The sequence below is a fragment of the Chrysemys picta genome, unplaced genomic scaffold (genome assembly GCF_011386835.1).
Source record: "Chrysemys picta bellii isolate R12L10 unplaced genomic scaffold, ASM1138683v2 scaf135, whole genome shotgun sequence".
In the NCBI taxonomy this organism is placed as follows: Eukaryota; Metazoa; Chordata; order Testudines; family Emydidae; genus Chrysemys; species Chrysemys picta.
Genome location: NW_027052842.1, coordinates 24,285 through 43,199, shown reverse-complemented (window position 1 = coordinate 43,199; position 18,915 = coordinate 24,285). Strand labels below are relative to the sequence as shown.

At 46.4% G+C, this 18,915-nt stretch overlaps 1 protein-coding gene and 1 pseudogene across 3 annotated transcripts in view; one reads left to right on the top strand and one right to left on the bottom strand.

Moving 5' to 3' along the window:
• The window catches only part of LOC101935457 (alpha-mannosidase 2C1-like), a 29,332-nt pseudogene extending 21,406 nt beyond the window's left edge, over positions 1-7,926 (top strand).
• The window catches only part of LOC101940013 (endonuclease 8-like 1), a 43,256-nt gene that overhangs the window by 7,329 nt on the left and 17,012 nt on the right, over positions 1-18,915 (bottom strand). The window lies entirely within an intron of this gene.

Here is an 18,915-nt window from a genome sequence, read left to right as displayed (position 1 = left end):
GTGGAGATCAGTTAGACCCTGAGCAAGTGGGTGAGACCCATCAGCCAGACACTTGGGAAAGAATTCGCTGACCTCCCGTATGACACAGGCCAGAGAACTTCCCCAGAATAATTCCTAGAACAGATATTTTAGAAAAAAAATCCAGCTTTGATTTAAAAATTGCCAATGATGGAGAATCCACCACGACCCTTGTAGGTTGTTCCAAGGGGTAATTACCCTCACTGTTAAAAAATTGTATGTTTTATGGCCAGTCTGAATTTGCATGGAAGACAGAGGAATGTTAGGATGGTGCAAGGAGGGAATCCAGAGTTTAACTGGAAAAAATGCAGCCCAGAGTTAAACACACCAGTTGAATGGAAGGGAGTTGGGGGAATTAGGGTTAAGAGTAAAGAGAACTTGCTTAGTAAGATTAGGCATGATGGGGCAAATGGACAAGCAATTCTGAGGCCAGTGTGTACTACATCCTTTCTCTCACTCCGTTGTCTTTTTTGTATGTCTCTAAAGGGCCTAGCCAACTTTGGGGTGCTCTATAATTAATAATAGTCTGCTCTGAACTGAAATGCCTTTTCTTTGCCCAGAAATCCGTAGCATGGGTGGTCTCCTCATTAAAGATGCTGTTTGGTCCTTGTTTGGAGAACTTTTGCCGACTGGTCCCGAGACAGCAGAAAGCCTCCTTGTTCTGAACACTTTTCCCTGGGAACGGACTGAAGTCATCTCCAGGACTGGAGCAAAGACCTTCGGTGCCATTGTCCTGCCTATCTAAAGACTTGCAGATCATCCCCCAGAAAGCACAGATGCACCCTAAATCTTCTGGTGCGGGGGACAGGAGCAGAGCAGGGGAGGTGGACCAGGAAAAATAGACCAACAAAGTGATGGCTGTCTAATTCCAGTCACATGGAGGATACAGAGCCATTGCCTCTCGCACAGCTGAGACAGACATTGGCTTATCCATGATCTCTAGAAATAGGCTCCATCTCCCTCAGCATCACATGGAAAATTATTTTCACATGGGAAGCTCCTGGACATCAGAGCAGGGGGGAGGTATTTCTTAGCGAAGAGGGGGCCCAATGGCACACAGTGAGAGAGAAGACATCTCCTAAAGGGAAAAGCGTTTGAGTGAACCGCTCTGCCTCTCTTCCTTTCAGCCCTGGTGAAGGTGCCTAGCATGGGCTGCTCTGCCATGGAGGATTCATTAACACCCCCTCATCCCGTGACGGTGACAAAACAGGTGAGCCGCCCTGTTGGATTCTTCGCTTGCACATCAGAAAGCTCCATGGGCCAAGCTCCTAAACTGGATTTGCAACACCGTTTTCAGTAACTTGTAGCATTGCACACACACACACTCACTCTTTGGCTGGTGTGGAGCCTGTGCTCTCTTCTGATTCTTTCTTCTTTCTCACCAGGCAGATGGCTCTGTGACCATGGAGAATGGGGTTATCGCGGCTCACCTGGACTCCATGGGGCGCGTGATGTCGCTTCGCTTAGTGCACTCGGGGAGGTATGACGATTATTCATCGTGTTTATTGCAGCCATGCCTGAGGGCCAATCCAGACTGGGGCTCGTTGTGCCAGGCACTGGGCAAATACAGGAGCAAATTGACCCTGCTCCAAAGAGCTGACGGTCTACATTGGTTTTACTTAACGTTCGTAGAATATGGATCTGCTCTCACTGAAATCATCTCCAATGATTCCATCTTGCCTGGACAGACTGGGGTGTGAAACCCAGTGGGGACTAATTTGAGGCCTCCTCTCCTCCTCAGTTTCATCATAACTAAGCCCGCCTGTGGGGCTTGAACATCAGTCGGCCAAATGAAAGGCTGGTTCATTTCTCCTACCTAGTCTCCTCCCAGAGAAGCTAAAGTGGCAGGTGTCTGTTTCCAGGCTGTTGGAATGTTGTTTCAGGTCACAGAATTCTTATGTCATCCACTGCAGCTTCTTGTTCCCTTGCTGATCCTCTGCCTCCCTGCTTTGTTTCAGAGAGTCAGTCCAGGATGGTCACTGCGCTAACCAGTTTGTGATATTTGATGATGTTCCCTTGTACTGGGATGCTTGGGACGTGATGGATTATCACCTGGAAACCAGGTAAGTGAGCAGTGCATTGTGGGTACTGGTACTTTTTTAGGACTCTGCAAAGCTCTCTGCCTCTTGGGATTGTAGCAAAGAACCAACTTCCCAGAGAGAGGACAAAACTTCTGCAATGGAAAACTATGTGCTTGTTCTTTCCAGCTCTTCGTGTCCAGGGGAGTAGCGTAGAATAGTGTAAGATTACACAGCGCCTGGGAGGGGTTCTAAGAATTCCTCTGGTGAGAAAAATGCAGCCTCAGGTGGGGGGGAGTATCCCTGCTCCCCTCTTGTCTTCCGAGTGTAGGAGCCTTACGTTAACCTTTTGAACACAGAGCTGTCACCCCCTGAATCTTAACCCTTATGCTTGACATCTGTTTTAGGAAGCCAATCACAACCCTTCTGAAGCCTCTGGAGATTGTCCTGGCTGGGGGCCTGCGAGGAAGTGTGAAATTCTCTCTGCAGATCAGTGAGCGGAGTGTCATCACCCAAGAAGTCATCCTGGATGCCATGTGTCCTTATCTTCGATTCCTGACCCAGGTTTGGAAAGGCTTGTGCAGGCCACGCCCGCCTTATATAGCCTGCTGTGGGGGGAGGAGAGAATCCCAGAAGGATGTGTGTGTTGTAGGAATGGAGCATAGAGGTGGCAAAGGTGGATGACTGGGGCGAGGTCCAAGGAAAGGTTGCATCCTAGGCAAGCCAAGACCAGAACTGGAGGAGAGTCAAGAAGCAGCCAAGATAGTGAACATTCGTAACCAAAGACAGGCGCGTCTCCTCACTGGAGGCAACACTCATCACCTCTGCTGCCTCTCCTGGATGCCCCTATTCCCATCTAGCCTTTACTGCATATACTGCCAAACTTACCGAGAGTCTGAGCTGCATACGACAATCTTCAGAAGTTTGAGAGCAGGGCATGCCTCCTGGGGCTTGGGGCTTCAGCTCCACCCCTGCTGAAGCCCTGCACCCTGGCAGGCATGCCCCAAGGGACTGGAACCCCAAGACCCCCCACCCTGCTGGGCAGAAACAGGAGGCAACATTGGGGGGGCACGTGGGGTTACATGCCCCTCCAAATATTTGCCAGGGTTTGCTAGCCCCACTCAGTCACATGGTGCTGCCAGGCCGCTTCCCTGCACAGCAGCTGCGGCCATGGGGAGAGACAGCGGCACACAGCTGGGAGCTGCAGAGACAGACAGTGTTTTGCTGCTGCCTCTCCCCATGGAGCTAAAGCAGCGGCCCCTTGCTGCAGCTCCCAACCATTTGCCGCTGTCTCTCCACAAGGAGCTAACACCTGGGAGCTGCAGGCAGGGGCCACTGAGGGTAAGGGGTATGTGTGCCTGGGAGGGCATCACTCAAGCTGTTGGAGGGGCGAATGTTTTAATTTTGTCCCCCACACTCAGCAAGTGCCAGTCGTCTCTGGGAGAAGCCCTGAGCCTCGCCCCACTTCTCCTCCCCAGTCTGGTAGGGGGAAAATGAGGAGGTCTCGAGGGGCTCAGTGAGCTGCATTTTAACTGTAAAAGAGCCGCATGTGGCATATAACGAAGCACTTCGGAAGAGCTTTGGGATTGTTTAAAGCCACTGGGATGGATTGATGTGATCATGTTTTCCCACGTTCAGAGACAATAGAATACAGTCCCAGGGCCAGTTTTAGCCCTTGCTCGATACTTTACCAGGGAACCAGGTCCCTGTTGGGTGGGGTTAACTAGACAATGGGAAGTTCCTGAGGAAGCTAGAACAGGGGAGCCACTGTGGTGAAGATGATGCCATCTTTCCCGTCTCCCCCACAATGACCTGAGCCTCCTTTTGGCCGCCCCGTTTGCTCTAGGTTGACTGGAATGAGGCTCACCGATTCCTGAAGGTGGAGTTCCCATTGCAGGTTCGGAGCATGAATGCAACGTATGAGATTCAGTTTGGGCACCTGCAGAGGCCGACGCACTGGAACACGTCTTGGGACTGGGCTCGGTTCGAGGTAGGAGGGCAGCAGGCTGGGCCCTGCCACTGCCCCAGCTCTCTAGGTAGAAATAGCCCTGATAGATAGACACCGTCCCTTCTTTCCCCACCCCGCGTGCCCTCTGAGAACAGCTCGCCTCGGACCACAGCTGCTCGCTGAACTGCTGCAGGGATAGGCTGTCTCCTGCGGGGAGGTGAACCCAGCAGGAGCAGAGTCCCCATATCCCAAGAGAGTAGAGCTTTAAGCAGGGACCTCAGTGAGAACAAAATCTTGGGTTGCTGAGTCAGTGTCGCTATTCAAATCCTTCCCAGCCAGGGCACAGATATGGCTTTGTACACTGACATAGCACAGTACCGGCCTCCCACTGCCCAATCACAAGCTCCCTCCGGGGGATCCAGATGGACGCTCAACTGTCTCGGAATGGCCTGTGGTTTGCTGTTGTGCGGAGCCAGCCTGGGGCAGACGAAGTTGCATTTCAGTGTTAGTGGGTCATGCAGTTCCCCAGAGCTAGGGAATTTGCATCCTAGCCTCACTGCAGCTGCCGGTCAGTTTGATGAAGGAACCCGATCTGCCTTTCCTTCATGGGGACTAGCTTTCCAGTTATGCTCCTGATTGGTGATCTAGGCTGTTCACAGGGATTGGCCCTCTGCAGAGCCCAAGGGGCCATCGTCTGCCTCCCCCAGCCACCCTTTGTGTTCTTGGTCAGTAAGACAGATTGCGTGGCACCCACCTTGCTCCACAAATAACCATCCCGGGTGACAGCCCCCTAATGCCAGGCCAGTTGTTTCCCCAAGGTGTGGAGTCACAAGTGGATGGACCTGTCTGAGCACGGCTTCGGGGTGGCATTGCTGAACGACTGCAAATACGGCGCGTCGGTGCACAAGAACGTGATGAGCCTCTCGCTGTGAGTGGGTGGGGGGCGGGGCTGGGCAATGGATGCCTTGGGTTTACAATTCTGCTCGCTGGGGATGCTGCAGTCCCATGTGCACTATCGTTTAACTTTGCAAACGCTGTGCTCTGCACCCTGTATATAGCAGCGGGATTGGACTGGAAATGGAAACTCTAGTGCATATTGTGCTTTAGAATGTGTCCCATTTATAACGGGATCCGCTCTCTGCCCCGTCCCGTCAAGTACGGACATGATAAGGTTTTAACCCTTTCCTGCAGTGGTCAGGAATTCATGCCACTAAGGATTGGCTGTCACTGATCTAGTTACTGAGCTTGCAGCACCTTGCTCTCTATGATGGGATCAGTTTCTTGAATACTTTGATCCAAGTGTTGGGTCAGTGTTTGGTGACAAGTCAAGACAGACCCTAGGCCTCTGGCGTGTGAGTGCAGCGGGCGTTCGCAGTCTTGTGGCAGGAGCTCCTCCCCCAATGGGGCACGGCCATGGAGCCTGACTGTGGTGCAGTTTGCAGGGGTCCCTGCTGCGTGATGGAACAGCAGGGTGGTTTGACACCGGTAGTGCATGTGCACTAGTGTTTAAAGGAAGTGGGGCTGGTTCTAGGCACTGCCAGTGGAAGAGGCTCCACCCCCTTAATTCATCCCTCTCCTCCAGGCTGAGAGCGCCAAAGTCACCAGATGCCACTGCAGATATTGGACCCCATGAGTTCACCTATGCCGTGATGCCTCACAGGGGTGAGTTTCGGGGGCTGAGCAGCACAGCACTGATATGCCCCCAAGGAGCCTGCCAATTCCTGAGGGGAGCATGTGGGCAAAGAAAATAGCTCTCTCCCGTGTGGGACCGCGGCACAGTGCCTGCTCCCGTCTCACAGGGGATGGCGCTGCTGCTGTTTCTAACTGTGCTGAGCGCTTAACTCCTGACAGCTGCTGTTGTATTCTCTGTGCAGGTTCCTTCCAGGAGGCGGGTGTGATCCATTATGCTTACAACTTGAACTTCCCTCTGCACACCGTGCCAGCTGTGTCAGCGCAGTGTCCAGCCTGGAGTGCCTTCTCTGTGCATTCACCAGCTGTTGTGCTAGAAACCGTCAAACAGGCACGTGCCCCAAAGAGAGACAAGGGGGGCAGCGGTGTGTTGAAAGGCACCAGCTGCGGTATCTGCAGACACACAGCACTGGCAGCTCTTGTATTAGCATTGTGCATTGTTACAGCACTTTGGATTGACAGAAGCCAAGTGCCTTGCAGGAGAGTTAGCTACAGCTCTCAGTCCTAGTCCAGTGATTGGACCTTTCCATTCATCCTTCATCTGCCCACACCTCCCAGATCTTTGACATTCAGCTGAGCTGAGCAGGAATTTCCTACACTGACAGGGCAAGCAGTGTGGGCTAGTGGTTATAGCAGGAGTCTGGGAGTCAGGCAGCCTGGCTCACTGTTTGGACTTGGGAGAATCACACTAGCCAAAATCTTGCACCCATAGCAGTGGCAGCTTCTCTTCCATTTTTAGGCCCCCAGCTTACAGTGCCTTGGGCCTGATGCTCAGAGTTGCTGAGTGCCCACACATCCAGCATACTTTGCTGGGTGGGGACGGGGCTGAGCTCCTCAGGAGATCAGGCCCAATGTGAACATTCACAGTGCAGGCACCTAAACTCAGTGGCCACTTCTGGAAATTCAGGCCTTGGTATCTCCGTTGCCCAGATGGGCTGAACAATTCCTGCCTGCGTCAGCACTCTGAGGGCTCTGGAAGAGAATTGCAAAGCATTACTCCTCATTACAGCCTCCTGCAGGGACTTACAGAACTCAGGGTCCGTCTGTTCTAAACGGGGCGACCCAGCCAGGTTCAGAGTTTGACCTCTTCCTGCTGGCTATCCTCTAGTCGAAATGGTGAACCAAAGCTGCTCTTGCACATTGATGATTGGGAGGAGGCACCGTGCCGTCTAGGCAGCATATGCTAGTGGCTAGAGCACTGGACTGGGACTCAGCTAACCTGGCTTCTAGACCCAGCTCTGGCACAGGCCTACTCAGTGTGTGTCCCTTCCCCTCTTGGTGCCTCAGTTTCCATGTCTCTAATATGGGGTAATGATACTGCCCCCCCCTCCCCCTTTGTAAAGCATTTGGAGATCAGGTATCATCAGTCATCTGGCTGATCCTGAGAATAATGTTTCTCTCTGTCCATGAAGGCTGAGGACAGGCTGGACGGGCTGGTGGTCAGGCTGTATGAGTCACATGGCAGCACTGTGGTCACGTGGCTCCAGACCTCCCTTCCTGTGAAGGAAGCAATCAGGTAAGTAGATGGGGGAAGGGAGAAGCCGCTGTGAGACCTTGTATTCTGGGGCTTCAGCTTCATTCTCTCTTTCTCTTCCTTCCCCAGCTGTGACCTCCTGGAACGGCCAGACCCGAGCAGCGATCTGCCGCTGGAGGAGCATGGCCTGAAGCTTTCCTTTATGCCATTCCAAGTGCGCTCTGTCCTCTTGATCTTGAGGCAGTAAGAGGGCTACTGCTACTGGCAGCCCAGCCCCTGTCCCGGAACCAGACAGAAATCACCGTGCTCTGGGCGATTCACTAGCTTCTCAAATCATGGACACGTCGATTCCAGCACTGTGGCTACCCAGTGGGATAGTAAGGAGTTGCCCCTTCTCAGTGTGCGCCAAGGGTCGGTGTCAGGACAGAGATCAGAAGCATCTGGGCTCAAGTCAGCGCTGATTCTGAGTGTAAATGCCTGACGGTGGGCCATGGCCTTAGTAATGCTGGGGGGTGGGGAATCACAGAGCTGGTGGTGTACTGGCTTAACCCACAAGTGGACATCCTGAATAGAATCCTGTCCCTTTCAGGGGAGTGGTGCTGGGCTTTGAGCCTTGATAATGGCAGAATCGGTTCCTTTTACTGCGTGTCCTACAACTCTAACAGTCCTGTGCTTCCCTGTTTGCAGGCACTTTACTGTTTCTGCAGACACGCAGCGTCTTTTTGCCTGGTCTTTCTGTAAAAACTGAGCATTAAACACTGAATCACGTGCTGAGTAAAGTTCTGACTGTTTGACTCTTGCCTGTGGCATCAGAAATGGGGCCGCTGCCCTTCACTGAGACCAGCGCCAGGCAGATAATAAAATCCCTAGTGTAGGAGCCACAAAGCTCCCTAGGCTCCTAAGTCCTGTTTTTAGGCTCAGCTGTGACCCTCAAATCTCCTGTTCAGCTGCTATCTAACCCTGCAGGCACCTCAGGTTCTGCAGTAGGTGCTGGGTTTCTGCCTCTCTACATGCATGCCGTTGCCTCACTTCAGGTGTCTAGGCACCTGTCTCCCACCTACACCCCAGAGTGAGTGAGCCACAGCCTGGTGTTCCCCTGAGTCATGGGTAGGACCAGTGAGCATGCTCAGAGACTGCCTAGCTCCACAGGACAGCCAGGGTGGGGGGAGGCCTTCTCTTGTCAACTGTAGCCCTGTGGTTAGAGTGCTGGGAGGAGACCACTGGTTCAAGTCTCCCCTCTGCCAGATAAGGAGAAGGGATTTGAGCAGGGATCTGCTACCTCTCAGGTCAGGGCCCTGAGAATGAGATATTCTCATGTAGTCTCTCTCAATCTCTCCTATTGACATTGTTTCACTTTAATTAAATAATTGAATAATTAACAAGGGCAGAGAAAGTTAGAATGATTCTGCTTGGGGCACTCACCTGAGAGGTGGCAGAGGCCTGTTCAAATTCCTACTCATCTGGCAGAGGAGGGACTTGAACCCCCTTTGTCCCTGCTCTTTTGTGGAGTTAGGCAGCTTCTGAGTACACTCACTGGATTGGGCCCTGCTTGTGACTTAGGCAGCCAAACCCCTGTCTGCTCCTGGTTTGTGGATTGCTACCAACAATAGGTGCTTTCTACCAGCCCAAAATTGGGGGCTGAACTCAGAGAGGGGCCTGGTGGAACTTAGCACATCCCTCTTGCTGGCCTCTTCCATTGACTCCCCACCTACCTTGCTGGCTTTGTGAATTGTTGTCAAAGGCGCCTGTCTCACCCCATTCACTGTGAAGGCCCCTACCGCAGGGTTGTTCCTGTGATTTTCTAGGTGTCTAAATGTTAAACATTGTGATGCCTCAGACCCTTTTGTGGATTCAGGCCCTAGTGCTTTCAGTATCATCATCCCCACTTGACAGCTGGGAAACTGAGGCACAGAGCGGTGATGTGGCTTGCCCAAGTAGTCTACTAGCTTGGCCCTTGGGTGAGCGCTAAGGGGTAACCCATCAGCTAGAAAAAAGTTATTTCTACCACATTAGGCACCTATCTAGTGTTCATCACCAGGGTGATGGAACTACATACTCAAAATAACACTGGTTTGGAATGATTGGGAAATATTTAGCCCCCAATGATATATTTTATACATATGCCTGTGTTGTTTTGCCTTTGGTTAAAACAAAAGTCTGTAGTCACACAACATTATGAGTTTGTTTGTACCATGTATTACATCAAAATATGCGTCATTATTTGTAGAATGTACTCATCTCAGAAAAGGTTTTCTGTCTGCTATTTTTCTGAAGTTATGCAGATAAGACCCCCCTATTCCTTAATTATAAAACATATTTTGAGGTTATCTGCTGTGCTGGAGACATACGTGGGGAAGGACCATGGAATGGAATCTGTAAGGCTAGGGCAGAGACTAGCCTTCAAATGTAGAATATTGCAAACTATAACCATGGCTGTTATAGTTAAGACAACATGCCACAAAATTGGCAGGGCAAATAACAAAAACAAAGAAAGAGTTAAAAGAAAGCAGGAGAAGCCACAGAGCTCTGGAATGCTCCCGTTCTCCTAACAGGGTGGCAAGCAGTCCAGAGACAGCAAGCATGGGAACAGAATAAAACTTTGTGGAAACAGCTGTAAAAAAACTACCAAAAAAAAAAAAGAGAGATGTGCTGTCCTGTTATAAATATTTGTGGTCATCAGCAAGCATGAGCTACCCGTGCCTGAAGAATGGGAACAGAAATAGAAAAAGGTGGCCCTAGCAAAATTAAGAGATGCATTAACAGATGGCGTTGCCCAAAAACAGTTAACTGGAGCATGTAAGAGCACTCCCGCACTCCATTTGGCATGTGGACAAAAGCAACAAACACTGGGGGAAACAAATAGAGGTTTTGCAAGAACAGGTAACAATCCTCACTTCCCTTTCAAAGCCAGGATAAAAACTAGGGGTGCGGGTTCCCAAGTGCTTTAACCCCTGGAGCTACACTCCTTGCTCATGGCTAAAAACGCAACCTTCTTGCTCAAATATTTTTACATATAGTTAAGTTTTCCTTTATCTCCTTTCTCAGTTTGCTAAACTTGCTGCTGCTGCCTGTACTTAAGATAACTTTATAGAGTTAATGTTCAGGTCTCACTACCTTCCTAGGTTGCTCTTCATCCCCTCCCCCCCCTTAAAAGTTATAGTTTTTACAGAAACCTCCGAAAGCTTAAAAATAGAACAAAACAACAATCAAACAAATTAAAAAACAAGGTAAACATTTTACTTTAAAAAACTCCAGTAAATAAATAAATTTAACTCTTCAGGAATGCAATAGATGGAATTACTCCTAATTTGCTTGAAGATAAGGTTGCCAAGCAACAGAAATGCACACTCTGCTTCTAATCCTAACCACTAACTAATATTTGAAACATGGGCTTTCCTTATTATCACAGAGTTTTAAAATAAAATATAAAATAATGGAAAATGCCTTGTTACTAAATTAATACAATATTTTTTGCAAATATTAATATGAATTCATTTTATTAAAAATGAAGGTAATAACTTGCTTATTTAAATGGTTAACCATGTTTATTTTTTAAAATATTTTTTATTTTTGTCTTATTTCATATAGGTATAAATAAGAAGTCTGGCGCCATTTGTTTTTAATTGTAAGTTTGTCATGTATGCTGTGTAACATCACTTTTTTTTTTAATTATTTTTATTTTGTTGCAACAAAAGTCAATTTTATACCTTTTTTAAAAAATATAAGTGGTACCACACTATTTTACTATTATGTTTTGGGTATAAGCATCATAGTATTATTACCACCATTTTTTTAAAGTTCAAAAAGGTCTCAGTTACAAATCTATGCATTATTTGTTGAGGCAGAAATAGATGTACAATTAAAAACCAAAAGAATTCTTTTATTAATCAGGTTTTTTTTTATTATTTTTATTTTTTATTCAAAGAAAAAATGTAAGGGGAAATCTCAACATTAAGGTAAAGGTAATATTAAAATGTCAATTTCTTGTTGGGATTTTTATGAACTTGTTTGCAATTTTAAATATCCCTATAAAAATGTCATGGCAAAAATGTTTTAAAATAACAATTTTATGCATAAAGCTAACCAAACAGTTTCAGCAGGTTTCCACCTTTGGCTCCCAAACACAAAGTGTCATAAAAATTTAATACCCTCAAAGTGTTTGCATGAACTTGCATTTAAAATTTATTTTGGTTTAATTTTTATACGTTCTTTTATGTTCTGTTACAAGGAAGTAATTGTTGTTAAAGTTTGTGTTTCTAAATACTTGAAAGTGGAATTGGTATCACAAGCAAATTAACTCTAAAATGCTTGGTAAAAATTATGTTACTAACTCTTTTGCTAAAACAGAGTGCTCAGCAAGGGAAAGCAATACACATTCTAATAGAAGATTGTGAGCATCTGTTCTAGCAATTAAGTATTACATTTAGTATCAAATATTAGTAATGCACCTTAAATAAAAATGAATATCTATACAATTGCAAAAGTATAGCTTGTGTTATAAAAGACCTGGTCCCCATTACACTGTAAACAAAGTTAATATGTGTATTAAATTTGCGTTATTAAAAACCAGAAGAAATGTAAAACAAAGAAAACTTTATTATGTTAACTAACTAGCTATTTAAAGTTGCATCCCACAGACCAAAGACACTAGAAGATATCAGTTTATAGTGAAGGAACCCCCAAGCATAAAAAAACCTAAAAAGTGCACACATGCACTATCCGAGTCCAAGCTCCACATTATCATCCTGCTTACTTCGAGTGTTTGCTTTGAACATACAAACAGCCATAATGGGTCAGACCCAGGGTCCATCTAGCCCAGTATCCTGTCTTCCGATAGTGTACGATGCCAGGTGTTTCACAGGGAATGAACAGAACAGGGTAATTATTAAGCAATCCAGTCCCAGCATCTGGCAATCAGAGGTTTAAGGACACCCAGAGCATGGGGTTGCATCCCTGACTATCTTGGTTAATAGCCAGTGAAGGACCTATCCTTCATGGATTGATCTAATTCTTTTTTGAACCCAGTTATACTTTTGGCCTTCATAACATCCCCTGGCAACGAGTTCCACAGGTTAACTGTGTGTGTGAAGAAGCACTTCCTTCTGTTTGTTTAATTTAATAGAGTGACCCCTGATTCTTGTGTTATGTGAAGGAGTAAATAAGACTTCCTTCATACAATTCATGATTTCATAGACTTCTATCACCCACCCCCGTCACCTCTTTTCTAAGCAGAACAGGACCAGTTTTTTAAAAATCTCTCATCCTATGGAAGCTGTTCCATCCCCCCTAATAATTTTTCTTGCCCTTCTCTATACTTTTCCCAATTCTACTCTGTACTTTTTGAGATTAGTTTAGAACTGCATGCAGTATTCAAGATGTGGAGGTACATTTAAAAAGTGGCATGATGCTATTTTCTGTCTTATCTTGCCCTTTCCTAGTGGTTCCTCATATTTTTTTTTATAACACCACTGCACCTTGAGCAGCTGGTTTTCAAAGAACTAGCCACAATAACTCCAAGATCTCTCTCTTGAGTGGTACTAGATAATTTAGATCCCATCATTTTGGATGAACAGTTGGGATTGTGCTTTCCAATGTGCATTACTTTGCACTTAACATTGAATTTCATCTGCCATTTTGTTACCCAGTCACCCAATTTAGTGAGATTTAGTTGTAACTCTTCACAGTCAGCTTTGGACTTAACTAGCTTGAGTAATTGTCTATTGTCTGGAAACTTTGCCATCTCACTGTTTACCCCCTTTTCCAGATCATTTAGGAATATGTTGAACATCATTGGTCCCAGTACAGATACTTGGGGGACCCCACTAGTTACCTCTCTCCACTTAGAAAACAAAGGGTAGGAATAAATGGTCAGTTTTCAATCTTTTAACCAGTTACTTTTGCTAGTTGCTCTTCAAATTCTTTCTGGACCTACCTTTTCCACCTGACTTGCCAGAGTTTATGCTCCTTTCTATTTTCCTGAGAAGGATTTGACTTCCATTTTTTAAAGGATGACTTTTTGCCTCTTTTATGCTATGGTTTAGCCACAGTGGCATTTCTTTGGTCCTCTTTTTTTTTTTTTAATTTGGGGTATACAGTACAATTCATTGGAGCCTCTATTACGGTGTTTGTAAATAGTTTCCATGCATCTTGCAGGCATGTCACTCTTGTGGCTCCTTTTAATTTCCATTTAACTAGCCTTCTCCTTTGTGTGTGTGTTCTTCCCTTTTTGAAGCTAAATGCTACTGTGGTGGGTTTCTCTGGTATTTTCCCCCTATTGGGCCATTAAATTTAATTACATTATGGTCACTATTACCGAGTAGTTCAGTTAGATTCACTTCTTGGACCAGATCCTGTGCACCACTTAGGACGAAATCAAGAATTGCGGGTTCCACGGCTAGCTGCTCTAAGAAGCAGTCATTTAACGGTGTCTAGAAATTTTCTTTCTGCATCTCTTCCTGAAGTGACATGGACCCAGTCAACAGGGCATAGTTTAAAATCTCCCAATTATTACTGGGTTTTCTGGTTGTATAGCCTTTCTTATCTCCCTCAGTATTTCACAGTCATTGTCACTATCCTGGTCAGGTGGGGAGTAGCATATCCCTACTGCTATATTCTTATTATTCAAGCATGGAATTTCTATCCCTAGAGATTCTGTGGTACAGTTTGATTCCTTTAAGATGTTTACTATATTTGACTCTATGCTTTCTTTCAAATATAGTGTCACGCCCCCACCAGCACAACGTACTGTCATTCCTATATATTTTGTACCCTAGTATTACTGTGTCTCATTGATCATCATTCTACTGAGTTTCTGTGATGTCTCTTATATCAATAGCCTCCTTTAATGAGGCACTCACGTTTACCCATCTTTGTATTTAGAATTCTAGCATTTGTACACAAGCACTTATAAAATGTCACATTTAATTGTCTGCCTTCATGTGATGTAACTGAATGGGACTCTCTTTTGTTTGACTCTCCAGTTCCTACCTGCACTTTATCAGCTTCTATCCTCTCCTCTTTATTAGGATATAGAGTATCCCCTTTAAATTAATCCTCCCCTACGGGATGTCTCTGTCCAAACTCTATGCTCTTCTGCAGCTTTTAGTCCTTAGTTTAAAAACTATGATCTATTTTAATTTTACATACCAGCAATCTGGTTCCATTTTGGTTTAGCTGGAGCCTATCGTTCCTGTATAGGCTCCTCCTTTCCCCAAAGGTTCCCTAGTTCCCAATAAACCTAAATCCCAACACCAGCATCTCATCCCTGCATTGAGGCCCTGCAGTTCTTCCTGTCTAACTGGCCCTGTGTGTGGAACTTGAAGCATTTCAGGGAATGTGACTATAGAGGTCCTGGACTTCAAACTGTTACCTAGCAGCCTAAATTTGGCCTGCAGGACCTCTCTCCTACCTTTCCCTATGTCATTGGTACTAACACATACCCCAACCAATGGCTCCTTCCCCAGCTCTGCACATATGTCAATCTAGATGTCTTGACAGGTCCACATCCTTTGCAACCAGTAGGCAATTCACCATGTAGTTCTCCCGGTCATCACAAAACCTATCGATATTTCTAATAATCAAATCCCCATTATCTAGATAATACTTAGTCCTGCCATGAGTGCAGAGGACTGGACTAGATGACCTCTCAAGGTCCCTTCTAGTCCTATAATTACCTGTCTCTTCCCAATAACTGAGGTTACCTCCCATGGAGGAGTATCCTTAATGTGAGAGGATACCATGTCATCACCTGGAAGGAGGCTCCTAACTCTGGGATTGTTTCCCTCCACTCCAACTTGGTGTTCTCCTTCCCTGAGACTTTCAAGCATGTTCTTGCATGTGGCTCACGAACCTGCTTCCTTGTGATCTGTCTCAAGTTCTGGTATTGCAGAATAGGTGCCAGGCACTACGTTCACTGCTTGTGCGATGTCATGAAACCCACCAGCAAGGTATACTTCACAATCAGCTGATCATCTCTGTTCACGCTCCCCAATCCCATGACTGAGGAGAAAGTGTGCATTGTTACGTGTATTTCTTTGATATGATCTTCAAATCTTGCTTTGGTAATGGCGTTACCACAGTCTAGTTCCAAATTTCTTGCATTTGGACATTCCCCTTGTGGACTCTCTCACCAGTTTTCATTGATTCTTCATTTGCACCAACAGCAGGGTATTGACATTTTAGGCCAAGGATAAATGTTCAGTAGCTGATCAGACAGCTCCCCAAAAGTTTTTCACTTGGTAGGGTCTGTGCACACCATTGGCAGAATCCTCGTGATGTCAGTAATAGCTAACGTTGGCTCACAGGAGGCTGCTAGCTCAACCATTGATAGATTTTTCTCCAGCCAAGACAATGTGCTGCTCTTTGGGTTCTTTCTTAGGGCTTGTCTACATTACCGCAGGGGGTCAATCTAAGATCACGTAGCTGAAGTTGTGTGAATAGCGTAGCTGAAATCAACTTACTTAGATCTACTTATCATGGTGCCTTCACTGTGGCAAGTTGACAGCTGACGCTCTCCCGTCGACTCCACTTATGCTTCTTGCTCTGGTGGAGAACTGGAGTCGATGGGAGAGCGCTCAGTGGTCGATTTATCGTGTCTATACTTGACGCAATAAATCTACCCCTGCTGGATCGATTACTACCCGCTGGATTGGTGGGTAGCATAGACAAGCCCTTAGAGTTCCATCCAAGTTGAAGAGGGAAAGTGGAACAGGTGCCAGTTCACACTTCATATCACCCTGGCTACCAACATCTCTGAGCTAGACAATAACTGTCAGCTTGTGGAATATCTGATGATCAATAGCTTTCCCTTGTGCTATCTGCTGCTTCTTTTGTTTGATTGTCTTGTTGAGATTACCAGATGGTTTGAGATTAGACCTTTCTATGGGATCAAAGAGATCCACCTCACCCCTTTGCAGCCTACTGGTTACAAACTGCTTCCTTTCTTGTAGGCCATTCTCACTTCTCACGCACAAACTTTCTGCAATTTCAGGTGGGGCCCCAATACACATTGCAATGTTCACACGTGTTCAGGGCTAAAAGGATTTGTCATTGTCACAACTTTTCTAATATCTGGGATAGCAGTTTCATCTGCAGCCATGTACTGTGTGGTAGCTTCTTGGTGGAACTCTGTTGCTGAAGGCTGCATTCCACACATTTGTTTTGTCATAGCTGTTACAACTGTCTCAAAATGTGCAATCAGGTAATACTTGGTCAGAGCCTTATCTTTTGTGCAAAGATGATGATGCTTCCCACAGTCCTTGTTGAGAGATTGCTCGATGGCCATGTCACACCATATGCCACTGAAGGGTTTGGCAGTCTGAGATACTGCTCCTTGGCTATCAGCTAGGACATGATATATAGCTGGCTTCTGCTCCTCCAGAAGTCTGGCTTCTGCTACAGTTACACATCCCCACCTAGCATAATTCACGTGATCACACTACAGATGTCTCAAGTTCAATAGACTTGTTATCGTCTCTCTTTGCTGCTATGTAATCCATTGGTAGTTGGGAGAATTCGGTTACATTTCTGTTCTGGGAGAACTATGTATCTGAACAGATTGTTCCTTGGGTAACATAAGAGTCCATGAGCTGATTGGGGTCTGTTTATGAAGTCTGCCACAGCATTCTGTGCTTCCACTCTGTCTTCTCTGGGTGCCTTCTCCACAGTGTCAAAGCATGTTCAAGTTTTCTCCAACATGCATCTCTTCTCATCTTCTGGGAGCTCATGGAAGCGCCAAGTGCCATCCATTTCAAATGATTCATTGCCTCATTTATAAGTTTGTGGATTTTAATGCTGTCCGTTTTAGTGTATGGCTGACTGAAGCACCATAGTTGCTGGCTTTAACAAAGAGGTCTTCAAATCCAGTTTCCTGCATCATACTGTTTACACCACCCATGAACTTCATTGCACGATGCATGCCTCCCACATCAAGGTGGTCATGGTCAAATTTCTTTTGATTCCTCTATTTAATAATCTGTGCTTTGCAGTAGATTGCTTCATCATACACAACATACATCCAGTCTTGGTCCAGAGAGCAGAACATAGCCTGAAAATAATTCATCATGGTATACATTGTATTATCATCATTTGCCAGTGCAGGAACCATTGGACAGTAGCCAATAGTCATAAAATATCAGGCAGAAAATCTTCTCATATAAATCCAGTCAACAATGTAACAGATGGTCAAACAAGCTCATGCTGTCATGTGACTACAGACTTTTGCTTTAACCAAAGGCAAAAAAGTAAGGGAAAATGCATAAGTTATCACCTGGGGCTAAATATTTCCCAACCAATACTAGTTTGAGTGTATAGTTACATTATCAATTGTATTTAGAAGCTTTCTGCCAATTCTGGTCAAAATTACATTATGTTGCTTCAAGTTATTGCTCTTTGTGATTTTTCCAAATTGGCTATCTAATAACATTTAAGCATTACATGATATAGCAAAACTGACCCTCTTTCCGCAGCTCCATACACCCTGGTGATGAGCACCAGGTATGCACCTAACGTGATAACAATGACACTTTTCTGGCTGACAGGTCACTAATAAGACCCCTTTTTAAATCTGGCTAGTAGACTAAAGATCACCCAGCAGGCCAGTGGGTGAGCTAGATGCAGAATCCTTGTCCAGCGGGCCATCCACTGGACCATGTGTCTCCCTGCTCCCCACTTACTGCAAGAGACACATGCATGTGAGGTCACTGATAAATAAATGTGAAAGAAAGGAATCAAGGTGCAGGGGGCATTTCCTGCTCAACTGGGAGTTTTGTAGCAGTAGGTGACACCCTGGGCCATGAATCCCCTTACCATGCCCTGCACCAGGAGGAGTCACTTCTAAAAACAGTGTTTTGGGGATAGGATGTTACCTCTCATCATGGCCCAGTTTAGCTGTGCTATCACTCGTCAGACCAAGAGAAGTATTTCCTATGAAAAGCCAGCTGCATTTCTGTAGCAACTTGCTTTGGTCACTTGTTTCCTAGGTGAAAGACTTCGCCATTGCCTGTTAGCATAGGAGCCTCGGATGTTGCTAAAGATTACGAAGTGAAAAGGTTGGGGGTTGTGACATTCTTCAGGGTCAAGGGTGAAAGTAATAATAAATTCTTACCGGTAGGGGGCCAGCTCCAGAAGGGGCAGGGCCTCGGGTGGAAGGGGCAGAGCTGGGGGGGGTCCGCCTCCCACAGCCAGCCCATCCACGCTGCCTGGCCCCCACCGCCCAGGACTTCAGCGATGGTTTAAAAGGGCCCGGGGCTCTGGCCACTGCTGCAGTAGTTTAAATTGCCGACCTGGGCGGGGAGGGGCAAAAGGGGCAACGACGTTAAAGCACGCTGCCCTTTTTGCCTCCCCCGTCAGTGGCCCTGCCAGTATGGACCCTACCAGCAGGGCCGACGGGGAAGGCAAAAGGGGCAGGAATGTTAAAGCACTGCCTCTAGAACTTTAATGTGGGCTGCATACGGGTCGGACTGGCTTCCTACCGGTACGCCGTACTGGCTCACTTTCACCGGTCCAGGGTACAATCTGGACTGTGGACAGCTGCATCTCCTCAGTTCTCCAACATGGGCTGCCTTTTACACTACTTCACTGTGAGAGCAACCACTCCTGGCTTGCTCTCACAGCCTCTAGCATGTAAACTATTCCCAGCTGAGTTAGATGAGTGCTCTTCGCTAGCCACTCCTGAATTATACTGCAGAGGGACACAAGAAAATTCCCAGTCCCAGACATGTCCCCAGAAATGTGCGACTTGCACTGCCCAGCTCTCTCCTTCTTGACAA